Source organism: Mesoplodon bidens (assembly GCF_964165515.1).
Source record: "Mesoplodon bidens genome assembly, chromosome: 1".
NCBI lineage: Eukaryota > Metazoa > Chordata > Mammalia > Artiodactyla > Ziphiidae > Mesoplodon > Mesoplodon bidens.
In genome coordinates, this window is record NC_138176.1 from 227,936,920 (window position 1) to 227,954,220 (window position 17,301).

Below are 17,301 nucleotides of genomic sequence, written 5' to 3' on the forward strand. Positions count from 1 at the left end.
GAGGCCACGACAGTGAGAGGCCCGCGTATCGCAAAAAAAAAAAAAAGGAAACGAATACATATATGTATGTTTAACTTCATAAGAAACTGCTAAGTTGATTCCCAAAGTGGTTATACCATTTTAAATGCCCATCAGCAACGTCTGAGGTTTGCAGTAGCTCCATGTTCTTGGCAATACTTGATATTGTCAGTCTTTCTCATCTTTTAGCCATTCTTGTGTAGTGGTATTTCATTGTGGTATTTCATAATTTGCATTTCCCTGATGTTCTTATTTGTTATCTATATATCTTCATCAGTGAAATGTCTGTCTAAATCTTTTGCCTATTTAATTAAATTGAATCGTTTGTCTTACTCTTTCAAAGCACTGCAGAGCTGGTGGTAAAGTAAAGGGAAGGCAGAACTATGAAAAAGCTTGATTGTAGAGGGGAAAGCAGGCCTTTGCTGAGAGGGATGAAGGAGAGGGGGCATTGGCCAACCCCAGAGTCTCAGTTTGAATGAACCACATCCAGGAGGCAGGAGATGAAAATCAGTGGGCTTGAGCAGGGTGGGAGGCCAGAACCCCTGAAAGACAGCACAATGGCTATACCAGAGCACAACCTGCCTGCATAAGGAAATGTTACCTACCTCAGTCCTGGCACTGGGAAGAAAACTCTGCCCAAAGTACTTCCAATTTTAGGCTTCCACTCACAAGTGTTTGAGCCTGAAATTTACATCTCCTACATGGACCTGAACACTTTAAACATAAAATTTATTTTAAAGTGGTCCCATGTTGGTAGTGCTCCCACCTCTCCAGCCCATCTACCTGGGCATTTCACTTTAACACAGGACTCAAAGAGGTCCCACTGATAAAGTTCAAAGGTATGTGAATTCACAATAAATAAAAATCACTAAATAAATAAGGAAATGAGAGTCTTGTGAGCCAATAAACTGTAAAGGCTATGAATACTGGATGATTGGGCATAGAATATTAAATAAGTGTGTTTAATATTTTTAAAGAGATAAGATAATGGAATAAGAGCATAACAAAGAACAAAACATTCAAAGTTGACGGATATCCTAGAAAAAAGTGAAAATTACACGACAGCTATTCTTCATTAGCAACAGTGAAGCCAGGAGACAGTGGAATATCTTCAAAGTGCTGACTGAAAATAACCATGAACCTAGAATTATATGTCAAGTGAAACCATATTTCTAGAACAAAATCAAAAGAAAGACATTATCAAACCAATACTGGGAGATTTCAGTAACAAAAATCCTCACTATGAATGTTCTTAGGGATGTACTTTAAGGAAAAGGAGATTAATCCCAGAGGAAGTTCTGAGATGCAAAAAGGAATGATGAGAAATATAGGTAAAAACTGTGGACAAATGTAAACAGCATTGCATATATGAAACAATAATTTCTAAATGAAGTTTCAAAACTATTCAGTGTAGAATTAAAATCCTGGGAAAAATAGCCTAAAAACTGGGATTCATGTATTTGCTATAATGAACACAGTGCCAGGCCCTGTGCTGAGGCCTCATATTACTTAATCCTCCCAGCCACCTTATGAGGAAGGTGCTATTCTTAGCCAAGTTTTTCAAATGAGAAAACACACATAGCCAGGAAGTGTCAGCTGGAACTTAAACCAAGGCTATTTGTTTCTGAGCCTCTTCTCTCAAGCAGCCTACCACACTGCCCTCACTGGTAATATTTGTTGTGGAAATCATAGGCAAGTGTAGAGAAAATATAGGCAAGTGATATAGGCAAGTGTAAAGCCAAGAATTCCCCTGCATCGTCATTGTCGTATGTACAGGTACACACACACATAACTTTGAAAAAAATTGGGATCATAACTATCTACTGTTTTGAATCTCAGTTAATCTTACCTATGAATACGATATTTTAAATATAATCAACTTCCTCTTAATTATTTTTGGAGCAATATTTTTAAATGGTTCATTGCTTAGTATTTTTTAACTCCTTTACCCCTATTCTTCTGTCTTCTACAGTATTCACTGTTAAATTTTGTTAGACGTGAAGATAATCTGCTTGATACTTTTATTTTCTCAGACTTGAAATGTAATAAGAGAGAGAAGTGGATGACTATTCTATTGCTGGCTGTACTTTTTTGTTTTAGAGGTCTTCATTTGCAAATAAACATCACGTCACATGATTCCAAAATTATGTGCTTCAAAGCAGATTCAGGATACAGCATGTGGATTTTCAAAACATGTAAATTAGATGGTTCTTCTTGATGAAAGTCTTTGCTTTATGACAAAAATTTCCTATATGTTTTCTTTCACATAAACTGTTTTCTTAAAATATAGAAATATCACTTCCTTTATGAAAACTAGGTGCATGTGGAACTTAACAGAAATGCATTTATGACTTTTAAAGAGATGAGTTTGTGTATACACACACACACACACATACATACAAATATATGTATTTCAGTCTCAACCCAGAGGTTAATTAAAATCATCATATTATTATAATGTGTATAGTAAAATCTACTCAATTCAAATATGCCATTGATTTTAAACTTTCAATAACTCAGATACGAAACATACAATTTAGAGTAAGGAGAAACCAATATGGGGTATGTGTGTATTTGTCTGCAGTCCTATTATACCTTGCACAAAGCACATTAAGTTGTTTCATTTTACTTGTGAATACCGACTCGTTTGACGAGTATAAAATGCCCGTATCCAAAAGTAACAAGATGGCATATGAACGTTGAACCTTTTAACAAATATGGATAGTCTCATCCACCCTTCTCCTTTTCCCCACCCAAACCAGCACATGAGTTTAATTTTGTAGCCATGTGTTTTCCGTGGCCTGATAGTGCAGAGAGTGCACAGTCAAATATTATTCACACGAGGTCTCCCCTCGGCTTCACACATCTTTGTGGGCCTCTCCTCACTTCTCCCGGGAACTAGCTAGTGCTCCGTCTGTGCAAAATAACTTTTATATAGTATCTTAAGCAGAATAGAGAAAAGTAAATATGCTGAAGAGAATGAGGGAATTTGTTCTAAAACCAAGTGTAAACTCGTTTAGTGGGGGGGGGGGTAAGGGGGGGAGACATGCGGCCCCCCGGGCCTGCGATGTCCACTATCCCCACCCACAAGCAGGCTCCCGCGGCTCCGCCTCCATTCCCAAATATCACTCACTGCCCTCCTGTTTCTGCCCTCCCAGCATCGAGAATCTCTCTGAACCTGTGATTTAAAGCAGGCATCCATTGCCATCCCTCCTGGACCGCCTGATGCTAGGTCGCAGTTGTCGGGGTAACAGCGTGTCCGAAGGGAGGACTGGCTCTCCGGAGTTTCCACGGAAACCACTCCCCGCAGAAGCAGGTGCGGCGGGCGCAGCGGGTGGCGCTGGGAGGAACCCTCGGGGCGGGGCGGGCGGGGCCCCTAGCGCCCTGTACCGGTTATATATGTACTATATTTTATCAAGTACTACCTTCGATGTGGTATTTCACATGCAAAACAGAACCACTAATTCCTTCCGGCTTGATAAAAACCCAGTGGCTCTCGAGGCGCTGCCCGCGCTTTGGAGATGGTCCAGGTCGAGGAGGAGCTGCAAAGGAGCCCCCCACCCCCCAAACAGTAAGGCTCTGCTGGCCAGTGTCCTCTGGAGAGGCTGGAGCATTCGTGTGCGCGACAAAACGTGAGCGAAACCCAGTTTGATGAGCTTCTTGCGCTTTGCATAGTGCCAGGATATTCCACCAGGGCCCAGAAAATCAAGTATTAATAGGTTTGAGGCTGGCTGCGTTCCTCTAAGTCCCCTTTACATGTGAGACGCAGGTTGGGTTAACTGGAAAGGCACTCGCCCTCTTGCTTTGTTTCACGAGTATGGAAGAGTATCAGTTTTATGCTCAGAGCGACTAGGAAAGAACTGAGGTTTCTGGAGAATTCCTGGGTCAAGGCTGGAGTCTGAACCTTTTCCCGGTCCGTGCCTGCGCAGTCATTCCAGCTGCGGCATCGCTAGGGATGAGGCAGGGTGACTGCGGTCGAACATGCTCTCCTTGGTCCCCAGCCTGTCATCTTTGTGTCTCTTTTTTGGGGGAGGGGCTGTCTGACACAGTTATTAAACCTGGCAGCTGCGTTGGCGGCACCGAGGCGCATTTTGAGGGAGCTTTTGCAGAAAACCAGGGGCTTTCAGCGGGGCGCCAGCTGGTCACTTCTCGCGGCCTGAAAGGCGGCTCTCAGAGCGCTTTCTCTGGCTTCTATTAGTGGCCGCGGGGAGTGCGCGCGCTTCACGAAAACAATTGGAAACGTGAGTATCTGTGGCTCCGCACTGCTTGCAGGCGGCTCGGCTCCTAGGGCTTCCAGCCTAGTGGCGGGGACGCAAAGGCAGCGGGAGGAGAGGCCGGCCCGCCGGGGATCGGGCTGCGGGAGGGCCTCGCGACGCGCGTCGCCACGCCTTGTCTGTAGGTGGTGCGCGCTGGCGCGACAAGGAGGCGACAACCGGGCTGGCTGCGAGAGGAGGCTGGATCTGGTCCTGTGCTTTGGGGACGGATGCACAAAGAAAAGACCTCGGGCCTAGGCAGCCGGGGTAGACAGTCCTGTTCAGCCCCCAGTACCTCGGGTCCTTTTTGAGAAAGGGGAGAAGCTGCATTTTACGGTTGGCTCGAAACAATGAGATTAGGCCTCCCGCCCGGCAGGACCCTTGTGCAATGGCAGTGACCACCGCGGCCAGGCCTGCGGGGACCCGGGAGTGGCGGGGCCTCCGGGAGCATCGAGCCTCCCGACGGCGGCCCGTCCGGATTCTTTTGCGATTTAAGAGCCTCTTGGGCCTCAGGTCCCAAACCCGGAGCTCGCTCCTTCCCTTCGCCTCCTCTCACACTGTGTTCTAACAGGGCAGATATTTTATGAACACCATGCGTAAATAATTCCCTTTTCTCCCCGAAGTATGAGGGTGAAGGGGTGTGCTTTTTCTTACTGTTGGTTGCTAGAGGGAATCTTGAAGTTCAGCTTCGGTTTTATATGTATTTCTGGACAAGACTTCCAACATTCCAGAGCTGGCATCATGCCAGGGTGGCTCCGTGGTTTATGTATTTCTTAAAGAACCTTGGCCTTCCCCTAGGGGTTCCAAGGAGCGTTTAACAGCGTCAGCTGGCTCCGGAATATCATGTTCAATATTTCGTGTGCGTTTCCATGTCAATCTGGTTCAGGCCCGGATGTGCAATACCCAGACACTGTATCGAAAGCCTCACTCTTGTCATCTCTGAGGCTGGATTTCTTGCTGTGCTGTCTGATATCCAGCGTCAGGTAAGGTTCAGGGGGCCTGCCAGAGCCAGGACTCCTCCGATGTTGGGTGTGTGGGCAGTCAGCTGTGGGGTGGGGGAGCCTTTCCAGGCCTCTGTTTCCTCATCTATAAAATGAGCACAACAAAATGATAGAGAGATGCTGGTGTTCCAATCCCGTCTCCCACTAAGCAACTTTTCTGTTATAACCTGATAGTTGAGGATTATGTTAACGAAAACAAAAAGGAAAGAAAGGAGAAGCCTACAAAATGGAAAAAAAAATTAAATAACCCTAAGAAAAGCAGTTATCAAGTTAGCTTGGAAATCCCCTAAAAACAGACTAGCCTGTTGGGAGGAAATTAATGTATAGGTAAAGAAGTAAAACTGTCGTGGACACGAATATGGCCTATTTATTTATTCATTTTTGGCCCCACCATGCCTTGAGGGATCTCAGTTCCCTAACCAGGGACTGAACCCCAGCCATAGCAGTGAAAGCCCGGAATCCTAACCAGTAGGCCACCCGGAAGCTCCCCATATGGCCTCTTTAATTTTACATGATCAGGTTGTGGCCCTTGAGGAAGTTTGATGTCCCTCTAACAGGGAAACGAGGATTGATATTCGGTGCTTTATTTGCCCCCAAACTTGGTTTTCCATCCTGGAGTGTGGTGTCTCGGGTTTTTGCAAATGAGTTCCTTGTTAACAAAAACCAGATGATAATGAAGTTAAAAAAAAAAAAAGGCATTGTGAAAAGAAATTAATGTGGTTCTGAGGCGTTAAGTATGATATAATAGAACCAGGAATAAATGCCCCTACTGAATTCTACTCTAGTAAAATAATGGTTAGGGTATTGTTTCTAACTTTGTCCGTTGTACTTTAAAAAGAATGTGGAGAAACTGGAGGAGGGGTTCAGAATGGAGCAACCAAAATAACAATGTAGCAGAAAGAGGTGAAGCTTTCAAAAAAAAAATTTTTTTTTAAATCCTGAGGCTGGGTGAGGTTCTGAAAAGAATGGAATAAGAGAAAACCAGGTTCACTAGAACAGAATGAACTTCTAAAATGGTGAAAGAATAAAATGAGGCACTGAGGAGCTTCAGAAAGAGAGTAATTTACCACCTGCCCTTCGTGGTCTAGCCCCAGCCCTGCATAAACCTGGCTGCCTGTTCGCGTCATGTAGGGACTTTAAAACTCTTCTAAGCCCCAGGTCCCTCCCTAGGCCCAGATTCTGCCTTCACTCGTCTCGGCGTGGGTGTGGATATTTTGTCAGAGCTTCCTAGGTGAAACATTAGGTAGGGAAACATTGGGCATGCCTAAGAGGGCAAAGTCCATGGCTGCAGGGGCCAGCAGGGAGCATAAATGCCGGAGGAGGACCAGGGGCTGCCGGGGCTTAAGGAGGGAAGGCAGCTGTGATGCACACGGGGATGTCAGCCAGCTTTGCCAGATCTTCCGCTTTATCAAGCATTTCTGGAAATCCAGTTATCTATTTATTAATATGGAATCTTCAGATCTTTAAGGGTTGCAACTAATTAAGAGTAAAACATTTAAAAGTAAGCTGTGCTTGCCAAACAAAACACATCCCACAGGCCAGATTAGGCAACCTCAGCCACAGACTTGTGCCTTCTCTTCAGGGGAGGAGCAGGGGCTGGACTAGGGCCTATCCCGGGGCCTCTTCTAGTTTGAGTTCTGTTGTTTTGCTTTGTTTTGTTATTTGTTTTAGTAAATTTATTTTATCTGTTTATTCTTTTTTAAGTTGAGATATAGTTGATTTACAATGATGTGTTAGTTTCAGGTGTACAGCAAAGTGATTCAGTTATACATATATGTGTATATATGTATCTATTTCAGAGTCTTTTCCCTTATAGGCTATTATAAGGTATTGAGTAGAGTTCCCTGTGCTGTACAGTAGGGCCTTGCTGGTTCTCTATTTTATATACAGTCGTGTGTGTATGTTAATCCCAAGCTCCTAATTTAACCCTCCTCCCCTTTCCCCTTTGATAACCATAAGTTTGTTTTCTGTGTCTGTGGATCTATTTCTGCTTTGCACATAAGTTCATTTGTATCATTTTTTTAGGTTCCACATATAAGTGATATCATGTGATATTTGTCTTTGTCTGACTTAATATGATAATCTCTATGTCTATCCATGTTGCTGCAAATGGCATTATTTCATTCTTTTTTATGGCTGAGTAATATTCCGTTGTATATATGTACCACATCTTCCTTATCCATTCATCTGTTGATGGATACTTAGGTTGCTTCCACATCTTGGCTATTGTAAATAGTGCTGCTATGAACATTGGGGTGCATGTATCTTTTAGAATTATAGTTTTCTCCAGGTATATGTCCAGGAGTGGGATTGCTGGATCATATGGTAGCTCTATTTGTAGTTTTTTAAGTAACTTCCACACTGTTCTCCATAGTCCTGCACCAATTTACATTCCCACCGACAGTATAGGAGGGTTTTCTTTTTCTCCACACCCTCTCCAGCATTTATTATTTGTAGACTTTGATAGATCTCTCTAGATTATTTGAATGAAGAAACATTCTCTGTTCCCTAAGCTTCCCCTGACTGTAAGTTAAAGGGGCTGGCCCTGGGGATTGGGATAGTGCCCACAGGCCCCCGAGGTAAGAAGTAACCAGCATGCCCCCTGCCCAACGCCTACCACTCAGAGTTTCTGGCTGCCTCTGCTGATCACGGAGATAAGGCGAGTGAGGATTGAGAAGCTTGATCCGTTCTATGGGAGGCCTGGGAACTGTCCTGAAGCTGCCTTCTGCTGTCACTGGGTTAGGGGGAGGGCATGGGTACCATAAATTGTCCATGCATATAAGCAGCACTGATGTTGAAATGTGATTTCAAAAGTTCCCAGTTCACACATCTTTTAAATTTCCCTCAAGCCTTCCCTAAGCTGCACGCACAAGCAACGGAAGGTGTGTCTCCACGAGCAAAGAGGAGGCATTCAACACCACTTTCCACAGATAAGAACTTAGCCAGAAGTAGAAAAACTCAGAAGACCCTAAAATGCGACTTGGCTGGATTCTCCCTGCCTTTTCCCTCTGGTTTAGGGCTGCTGTTATTTTGTTCGGATGTGGGGTCAGGTGAAGTAGCAGGAAGGCGGAACACCTGCCTCTCTCTCGCTGTTCCTCCCACTGTAATGCTGAGACCAGGGTGGTACCTCCCTCCCCAGACACAAGGCAGCCTTGCAGGCTGACACAGAGACCTGGGTGTGCACGGTGGCAGGGATTCAGCACAGAGGAGATGACCACTTACCCCAGGGCAACGAGCAGATGCCAGCTTTGTTCAAAACAGCTTTGTCAAGTAAGGCGGCACAGTACGTAAATGAAAAAAGCACTCTTTAGCAGCTGCCATTTTCGCTTCCCATAGGCTCTGGGTAGGCAGGCAAAACCAGAGTAATTGAACAGATGCCTGGTTTCCCTCTACAGGCTGTGAAAAGCCTCCCAAAGCCATGGCCATGTTGTCTTCAGTCCTTTTGCCAGCCCCCCAGTTCTCCAGTCAAAAAAGCAGTACCCGTAATCAAAGATTTCACTATCAAGGAGAAAGGAAGGAGAGTTTTGCAGCTAGAATGTGGAAACAGCCCTGAGAAAGGGAAGGAAATAGGATCCAGGTGTTTGGTTGGATTCGGGATGCCAAAACCCAGAAATTAGTTTCTTGCAGGGGGCAGAAATCACAGCAGCCCTAATGTTGAGCTGCCAAGGCCTTAGGCTGCGGCAGAGATGCTCTCCTCTGGTGTAATCTTCGTCTCTCCTAATGGCTGCCTGAAAAACAGTGGTTGGTTCCCCCATGGGAATCCTAGATGACCACATTCTACCCCCTCAGCCTTTGCCACTAGCCGGGGACCAGCTTCGGAGGACCAGGGTGTAAGGTGCGGTGCTGTGAAGACCCTTTGAGGGTCTGACTCACTTCGCAGCACCGTGCAGCCTCAGGACTGTGGCTCAGGACTGGGCCGCATACAAGACTCCTCCCACTGGTGCCCCTTTTAGTCCTGGGACCAACCTTCAGGGTGTTCTTTGGAATCGGCTTCCCTTCATGTCTGTCCTTCTTCCAGCCATAGCCCAGGCTGATGGTTAAATATACCAATTGCCTGCCCTCCAATGCCTGGAACAGCAAGTTCCGTCCATTTCTGGCTTGATAATGACAGGTTGCCTATGGAGCATCCTGGCCCGTGAGCTGTCTACCAGGGTTACGCAAGCAGCTTCTAGTTTCTCTTGAGGTAGTTTATCCAGTTGCCTTTCCATTCTATAAACTTCCGGTTGGCTCTTTTTAGTAAATTACTCTTAACAGAAGATCTCTTTATGTGTGTCCAGGGACAGAGAGAAAAGGTAAAACTCCATTCCACTTTTTTGAATTTCTTCATGATGGTGGTAGAAAAATTGATTAAGGGGAAATTTGATACTGTTGGCTAAAATGCAACTATATATTCATGACTCTTCAATTCATCTCTGTCCTGCATGATCAAATATTCTTGTTATATGAGATTAATAAGAATATTAGTAAAGTTCAATTATGCAGTGATATGAACTATGAAGGGTTTAAAAAAACAAGAATTCCACTGAAAATTTTATTTTAAAGTAGATTATTCTCATCACCATATAGTGGTAAGCCAAAAAGTAAATTATCCTAATGTGTAGTTATATATAGTGGGTAACCAAAGTGCAGAAAATTTTATTTTTTAAGTTTTATTGAAGTATAGTTGATTTACAATGTTGTGTTAATTTCTGCTGTACAGCAAAGTGATTCAGTTACACATATATATTCTTTTTCATACTCTTTTCCATTATGGTTTATCACAGGATATTGAATATAGTTCCCTGTGCTATACAATAGGATCTTGTTGTTTATCCATCCTACATATACTAGTTTGCATCTGCTCACCCCAAACTCCCAATCCCTCCCTCCCCGGCGCCCCTGCCTTGGCAACCGCAGGTCTGTTCTCTGTGTCTGTGAGTCTGTTTCTGTTTCATAGATAAGTTCATTTGTGTCCTATTTTAGATCCACATGTAAGTGATATCATATGGTATTTGCCTTTCTGTTTCTGACTTACTTAGTATGATAATCTCTAGGTACCTCCATGTTGCCAAAATGCAGAAAATTTTAAATTAAATCTATGAAATAGTTACCCTGTTTCTCCCACTAAGTATGAGAAAAGAAGGAAGCATATGACCATTTTAAAAACTAGCTGTTGCCATCATGTTTAGAAGAAAGATTTACACACACAAAAACAGATAAAGAGTATAACAAAGAAAGTGTTAGGTGGAGAGCTAGACTGACTAATCAAATGTGGGAGCAAGTGACACAGACAGTCTGTTCTATGCCAAAGCCAGAAAGGGGGACACTGATGCTTGCGGGTATAATCAGGTACTCTGTGGTGGCTCCAGGGCTTTGAGGAATGGTCTAGAACTGGAAAGGTAAACAGAGAAGGTGGAGGTATTTTTCACCTAAAGGCAGACAGCTTAAGCAGTGGCTCAAAAGTCAGGGATTTGGGAACTTAACTTTTTTTAAAAAATTGAAGTATAGTTGCTGTACAATACTATATAAGTTACAGGTATACAGTATAGTGCTTCACAATTTTTAAGGGTTATACTCCATTTATAATTATTATAAAATATTGGCTATATTCCCCACATTGTACAGTCTATCCTTGTAGCTTATTTGACACATGATAGTTTATGCCTCTTAATCCCCTACCTCTGTCTTGCCCCTCCCTTCTTCCCTCTCCCCACTGGTAACCACTAGTTTGTTCTCTATTTCCGTGTGTTTCCTTTTTGTTATATTCACTAGTTTGTTGTATTTTTTAGATTCCACATATAAGTGATATCATACACTATTTGTCTTTCTCTATCTGACTTATTTCACTCAGCATAATGTCCTCCAAGTCCATCCATGTTGCTGCAGGTGGCAAAATTTCATTCTTTTTTATGATGGAGTAGTATTCCATTGTATATAAATACCACATCTTCTTTATCCATTCCTCTGTTGATGGACATTTAGGTTGCTTTCATGTCTTGACTATTGTAAATAGTGCTGCTATGAACCTTGGGGTGAGTGTATCTTTTCGAGTTAGTGTTTTTGTTTTTGCTAGATATATACCCAGGAGTGGAATTGCTGGGTTATATGTAATTCTATTTTTAGTTTTTTGAGAAACCTCCATGCTGTTTTCCACAGTGGTTGCACCAATCTACATTCCCACCAACAGTGTATGAAGGTTCCCTTTTCTCCACATCCTCACCAACATTTGTTGTGTGTGTTCCTTTTTTTTGTTTTGTTTTTTAAGGAAAATAGTTTATAATCATTGGAAGGAGGAGAGTTCTTTCTTTCTTTTGATGAAGGCCATTCTGACAGGTATGAGGTGATATCTCATTGTGGTTTTGATTTGCATTTCCCTGATGACTAGCGATGTTGAGCATCTTTTCATGTTGGCAACTCACTTTTGATGGTTAACAGAGAGAAAGAAAACAGACCTCTCTGGAGGCAGATGATAGGTATTTGTATCCCAAAGGTGTGTGACCTTGAGCAATTTGCATAACACATATAGATGAGTTTCCTTATCAGTGAGTGGGGATGACCATTTCATTATTTTAAGGAATAAAGGGAATTGATGTAAAGGGTTCAGCATGGTTCATGGCACCCAGATTATTAACCTATCATGAGTATTGTTAACAAGAAAGACATACGGTAAGACTCTACCCAACTTCAATATTCTCAAAGAATGAGGAATTTGAACTTGTTCTTAAGACAATATGGCACCATCGTAGAATCTTTACGAAAAGGAAAATGTCTTGTAACACTTATAAAAAAGCTCATTAAATTTTCACAAATTCCTATATGACCATTTGAATCTCTGCTTGGATTTGTTTTCTCTTCTTTTTTGTGTTTGTAATTCAAACTTTAATACTTGGACAAATTAACCAGAATTTAAATACACTCCTCTTAATCTGTGAGAAGATTGCCACTCAAGGTGGTTTGTCAGGAAACTGTGATCTGTGGTCAGTATTGTATTGGCCTCCAGCCTGTCTGGAGAACTAACAGTAGCTCTGGGTTTAATGATGTGTTAAACTCTAACTTCCAGTTCCTTTTTTGACAGATGAACCTTGTGAAAATTCACTACTCAAAAATTTTTATTAAATATATAGGATTGCCTCATTTCCACTAGCATATTATTCTTCTTGGACTTTTCCCCACAACCCTTTATTTTTAGCTCTTTTAAGTAAAAGTTACAACTTTACTATGCTTTTGGTTTGGCAATGAGCAATGTGTTTCCATTGTTATATCTCTATTTTACAACTTTCCAGAATTGTTTGGTGTTATTTTTAGAAGATGAGTCCGTTGCAGTCTTCACACTGTGGTTTTGAGAGTGTTTTTATAACCCTTCTGAGCGAGATGTTTCTCTGAAATTTTTCTCCCTACTCCTCCCCTCCCTCCTTTCCTTAATTCCTTTGAGTTTGTCTTTATTAAACATAATCTTGAAGTGGAGTAAACTATATCTGACTCTCGCCCCCTACCAAGTTCCTAAGAAAAAGCATTTCTGAGATAATCCAGCAAAAATCACTGATCTCATTAGTTTCCCCAAAGGAAAAGACATCAGTCTTGTGAGGTAGTATCAGGATTTTTAGAAGATGATTATTTTCCAGGCTTAATTTTTAAAGGCGGGTGAGGAGGGCTGGGGGCCAGCTCTGTGCCTCACAAACAGTAAAGCCTTCCATATTCTGTTCTTTCATTCACATTTATGTTTCCCTAGGAGGGAGAGGGAGACCAGGCACGGTCTTCTTGCCAATGTGAATTAACTCTTCATTGGCCAGATTCTTTGGAAATCCACTTACCACCCATCCTCTAGTTTTCTGAGTAACAAAGATCTTGTTTTACTTGGAACTAGCATAGGTCCTTTGTTCAAAAAGCTGAACACAAAATTTTGAAATGAGAACTGTAATCCTTCCTTTATAAAGAAATGCTTTGCAAGCTAATGTTTATAACCAACCCTACTGCTTTTACAAGCACAGAGATGGATCAAAGATCCACGTGTGCTATCGAGCAGACACCGTCCTTGTCACCGTGCAGCTGGGATCCCATTGAGTCCTAACAGGACTCCTGTGGGAAGGTACTGTTGTCCTCATTTTAGAAGGTCCGAGAGGCTGGATCAGTTGTCCAAGGTCCCCGGCTACTAAGAAGCAGGCCCAGGAGTCTGCCTCAGACCTGTCTGACTTTAAAGCCATAGTTCTTTCCAGTACACTCTATTCTGCTGTCATACAGTATGAGACTCAGCAGAATCCTTTGGACTAGTCTGTTCCCCAGTTTGGGTCTCATTAGAGTTCTCTAATGAGTGAATGGTTCACACTCAAACAATTCTCACAGACAAGACCAGTACTAGTTTTCCTTGAATCATCTAGTTCTCATAAACCAACCAGTACAAGGCAGGTCCAGCAAATTTCCTGGATGATCGACTATTGGCCAGTATTTCAAGGTGGAAAACTGTGTCTAAGACCACTCAGAAGTGTAGTAAGGGTAGCTGCATGGACCACCAGCAGGTAAATGCACTGTGTCCTCAGCAGCTGGCCTATTAGGGTGTGGGAAGTTGTAGCTTTTCACTAGAACCTTCCATCCACTGGAAAAAAACAGATAAGGCAAGACTGGAAAAGCCAAGTACTTAAGCAAATTTGATCAGGCTCTAATCATGAATAAGCCTGATGAAGTCTCAAGCTCCTAAATGAAATTCATGTGTCAATTCTCTCTTGCCAACTTACTCTTAGGAGAAACTATTTGTTGTCATCATTATTGTCAAATTTCTAAGTTTCCAAAGGTAAAGACTGTCGTTTTAACTCTTTATCCTGGCGCTTAGCTTGTTGCTTGGCATACAGTATATGTTAAATAAACATTTGTTTGAATGAGTGTATTAGTCAGGGTTCTCCAGAGCAACACAGCCAATAGGATATTGATTGATTGACTGATTGGAATTGGCTCATGTGATTTTGGAGGTTGGTAAGTCCAATCTGTAGGGAGGACAGCAGGCTGGAGATGCAGGGAGAGCCAATGTTCCGGGTAAAAGCCATCAGGCAGGAAGAGTCAATGTTGCAGATGAAGTCCAAAGGCATTCTGCTGGTTATTTTGCTCTTACTCGAGAGAAGGTCCGTCTTTTTGCTCTATTTAGTCCTTTTTTTTTTAAATTTCTTATTGAAGTATAATGGATGTACAGCATTATATGTTACAGGTGTACAATATTGTAATTCACAATATACTTCATTCATACTTATTATAAAATATATGCTATATTCCTTGTGTTGTACAATATACCCTTGTAGCTTATTTTATACATAATAGTTTGTACATCTTAATCCCCTACCCCTGTATGGCCCCTCCCCCTTTCCTCTCCCCAGTGGTGACCACTAGTTTGTTCTCTATATCTATGAGTCTGCTTCTGTTTTGTTATATTCACTAGTTTGTTGTGTTTTATTTATTTTATTTTTTTTTAACATCTTTATTGGAGCATAATTGCTTTACAATGGTGTGTTTGTTTCTGCTTTATAACAAAGTGAATCAGATGAGGCCCACCCACATTATGGAGGGCAATCTGCTTTACTCTACCAATTAAAATGTTAATCTCATCCAAAAACACAGTTGCAGAAACACCCAGAATAATGTTTGACTAGATATCTGGGCACCCCGTGGCCCAACCAAGTTGACACATAAAATTAACCATCACAATGAGAAGCAGCAGTTTCTGGACTGCAGCAGAGCAAGCGAGATGTCAGGGGTTGGTCTCTTATTGCAGGCTTCAGTTAAAATGACATCTTACTAATAAAAAGGACTCTTCTTCCTCGTGGGGCAGCTCCAACAGACTACAGAGTTTGAAACCATGATGCCCAAGCTTCTGGGAGAATCTTCCTTTGGCCACTTGTGCCCAAGTGATCAGTAATCACTGGATCAAGTGAATTAAAGGGGTTGACACACGTATCATGCTCTCTGGAATTCAGGGGTAAGATTTTGTTTGGCATCAGAATCCTAACAACATGAAAGAACCTAGCTTTTCCAAGACGTAACGGAAAAATTAACCTTTATGTTACCCGAGTATACATAGCCATATTCAAGACTACTTTCTTTAGTTGCTTTTTTTTTTTTTTTTTTTTTGCGGTACTCGGGCCTCTCACTGTTGCGGCCTCTCCCGTTGCAGAGCACAGGCTCTGGACGCGCAGGCTCAGCGGCCATGGCTCACGGGCCCAGCCGCTCCGTGGCATGTGGGATCCTCCTGGACCGGGGCACAAACCCATGTCCCCTGCATTGGCAGGCCAACTCTCAACCACTGCACCACCAGGGAAGCCCTCTTTAGTTGCTTTTTAATGCAGTTAGGTGGTTACTGAAGATTTCTGAAATTAGTAGATTATTGATTCTCTAAAATCATAACTCATGTCATGTACTCTGGGATCAGTTTTCTAGATTTACATGTTAAAAATGTGCTCTGATGTAAAGAAACTTAGGAAACATGTCCCTTCTTTGAGATTTAAGTAGTATTTATTTTTGTTATTCTCATACAAATTTATTTTCTACTGTACCTTTTTAGACAAAAGGTGTTTGGGGGGGGAAAAAGGTGTTATTAAAGACATTAACATTTTGCTCACTCAGGGTTGACATCTGCATAAATTCCTGCTGTAACCAGTTTTCTTTCACCTCACCTAGTTTACCTTTACAATTGTTCTCATAGTCTAACTTTGTCTGACTTTTTATTTATATAAATACATGCACTTCATTTTAAAAATAAAATGGTATTGTTAAAAGCTTATACCTAAATACAGCAGGCTCTTATCTGTTACCCCATTCCCCAGTTCTCCTTCCTAAAAATAACCCCTTTGAACAGTCTTAACCATTTTTCATTAGTTGTTTCATGTTTCTAAAAATTATCCTCTTTCTGCTATTTCTTTTTAATTATTTCTTTTCTTTATTCAAAAGGTAGTATATCAACACAGTTCAAAATTCAAAAGAAAAAAGGGTAAAAATAATGAAAAGTCTCCTTTTAACCCTGGTCCCCAGACTCTCTAACTCCCTCTCTGGAGGCAACCAATATCACCCACCCCTCATATATTTTTCCTGAGATTTCCTTACATATACATACACTACTGTTTACTGATCAATTTTGGGTATTATCTGTTGACTCAGTCACAGAAGATGAGAATTTAGGTTTCTCTCTTATACTGTGTTTCCTCACTTCCTTCCCCACAACTTAGTTATAGTACAAGTCTTGATTAAATCATTATTTACATTATGACTATATAAATGTTGTCACTGCTGAGCAATGTAGTTTATATACTGCATTTTATTTTACCCAGAGCTAATAAACACTTCATTTTTTCATTAGATTTTCTATGGGCCAATTGTTAACATTTTTTTCCAACTGTCCTAGCAGATGTGTCACATGGCCTCTGTTTTCCAGTTTGGACTGTTTTTTTGTTTTGTTTTTTTCTCTTCTCCCAGTGAGCTGTTGTTTGGAGACATGCTTTTGTCAATTCTTCTGTGTTGGATTCTCTTTTCTTGGACCCCAGTGTCTTTTTCTTTCTTGATTTAATTCTGTTTTTCTGAAATACATCCTCCAGTAGCTTTTTAAAGAAAGGGTACATACAAGGTAAATTTTGAGTCCTTGTATATCTGAAAATGTCTTTCTTCTACCCACACACCTCATAGTTTGGCTGGGTATAGAATCTCTAGATGAAAATAGTTTATCCTAGAATTTTAAAGGCTCATGTACTCGCCTCTGGTCTCCATGATTGCTACTCGCAAGTCCTTTGCCATTCATTCCCTTTCTCCATCTCCTTCAGTGTCTTTTCTCCCTATATATTCTGCTATTTCACAGCTATTTGCCATGATTTGAGTGTTTTTTCATTAATTACTCTGATCACTTGGCCCTTTTTAATACAGAAACTCATGCTTTTCATTTCTGGGAAAATGTCCTTTATTTTCACTTTACCGATTCCTTCCCTTTTATTTCCTCCTGTTTTCTCTTCTGGAACTCTGGTTAGCTGAACCACACACCACTTGAACTGATCTTCTAATTTTCTTATCTTTCATGCTATTGAGAT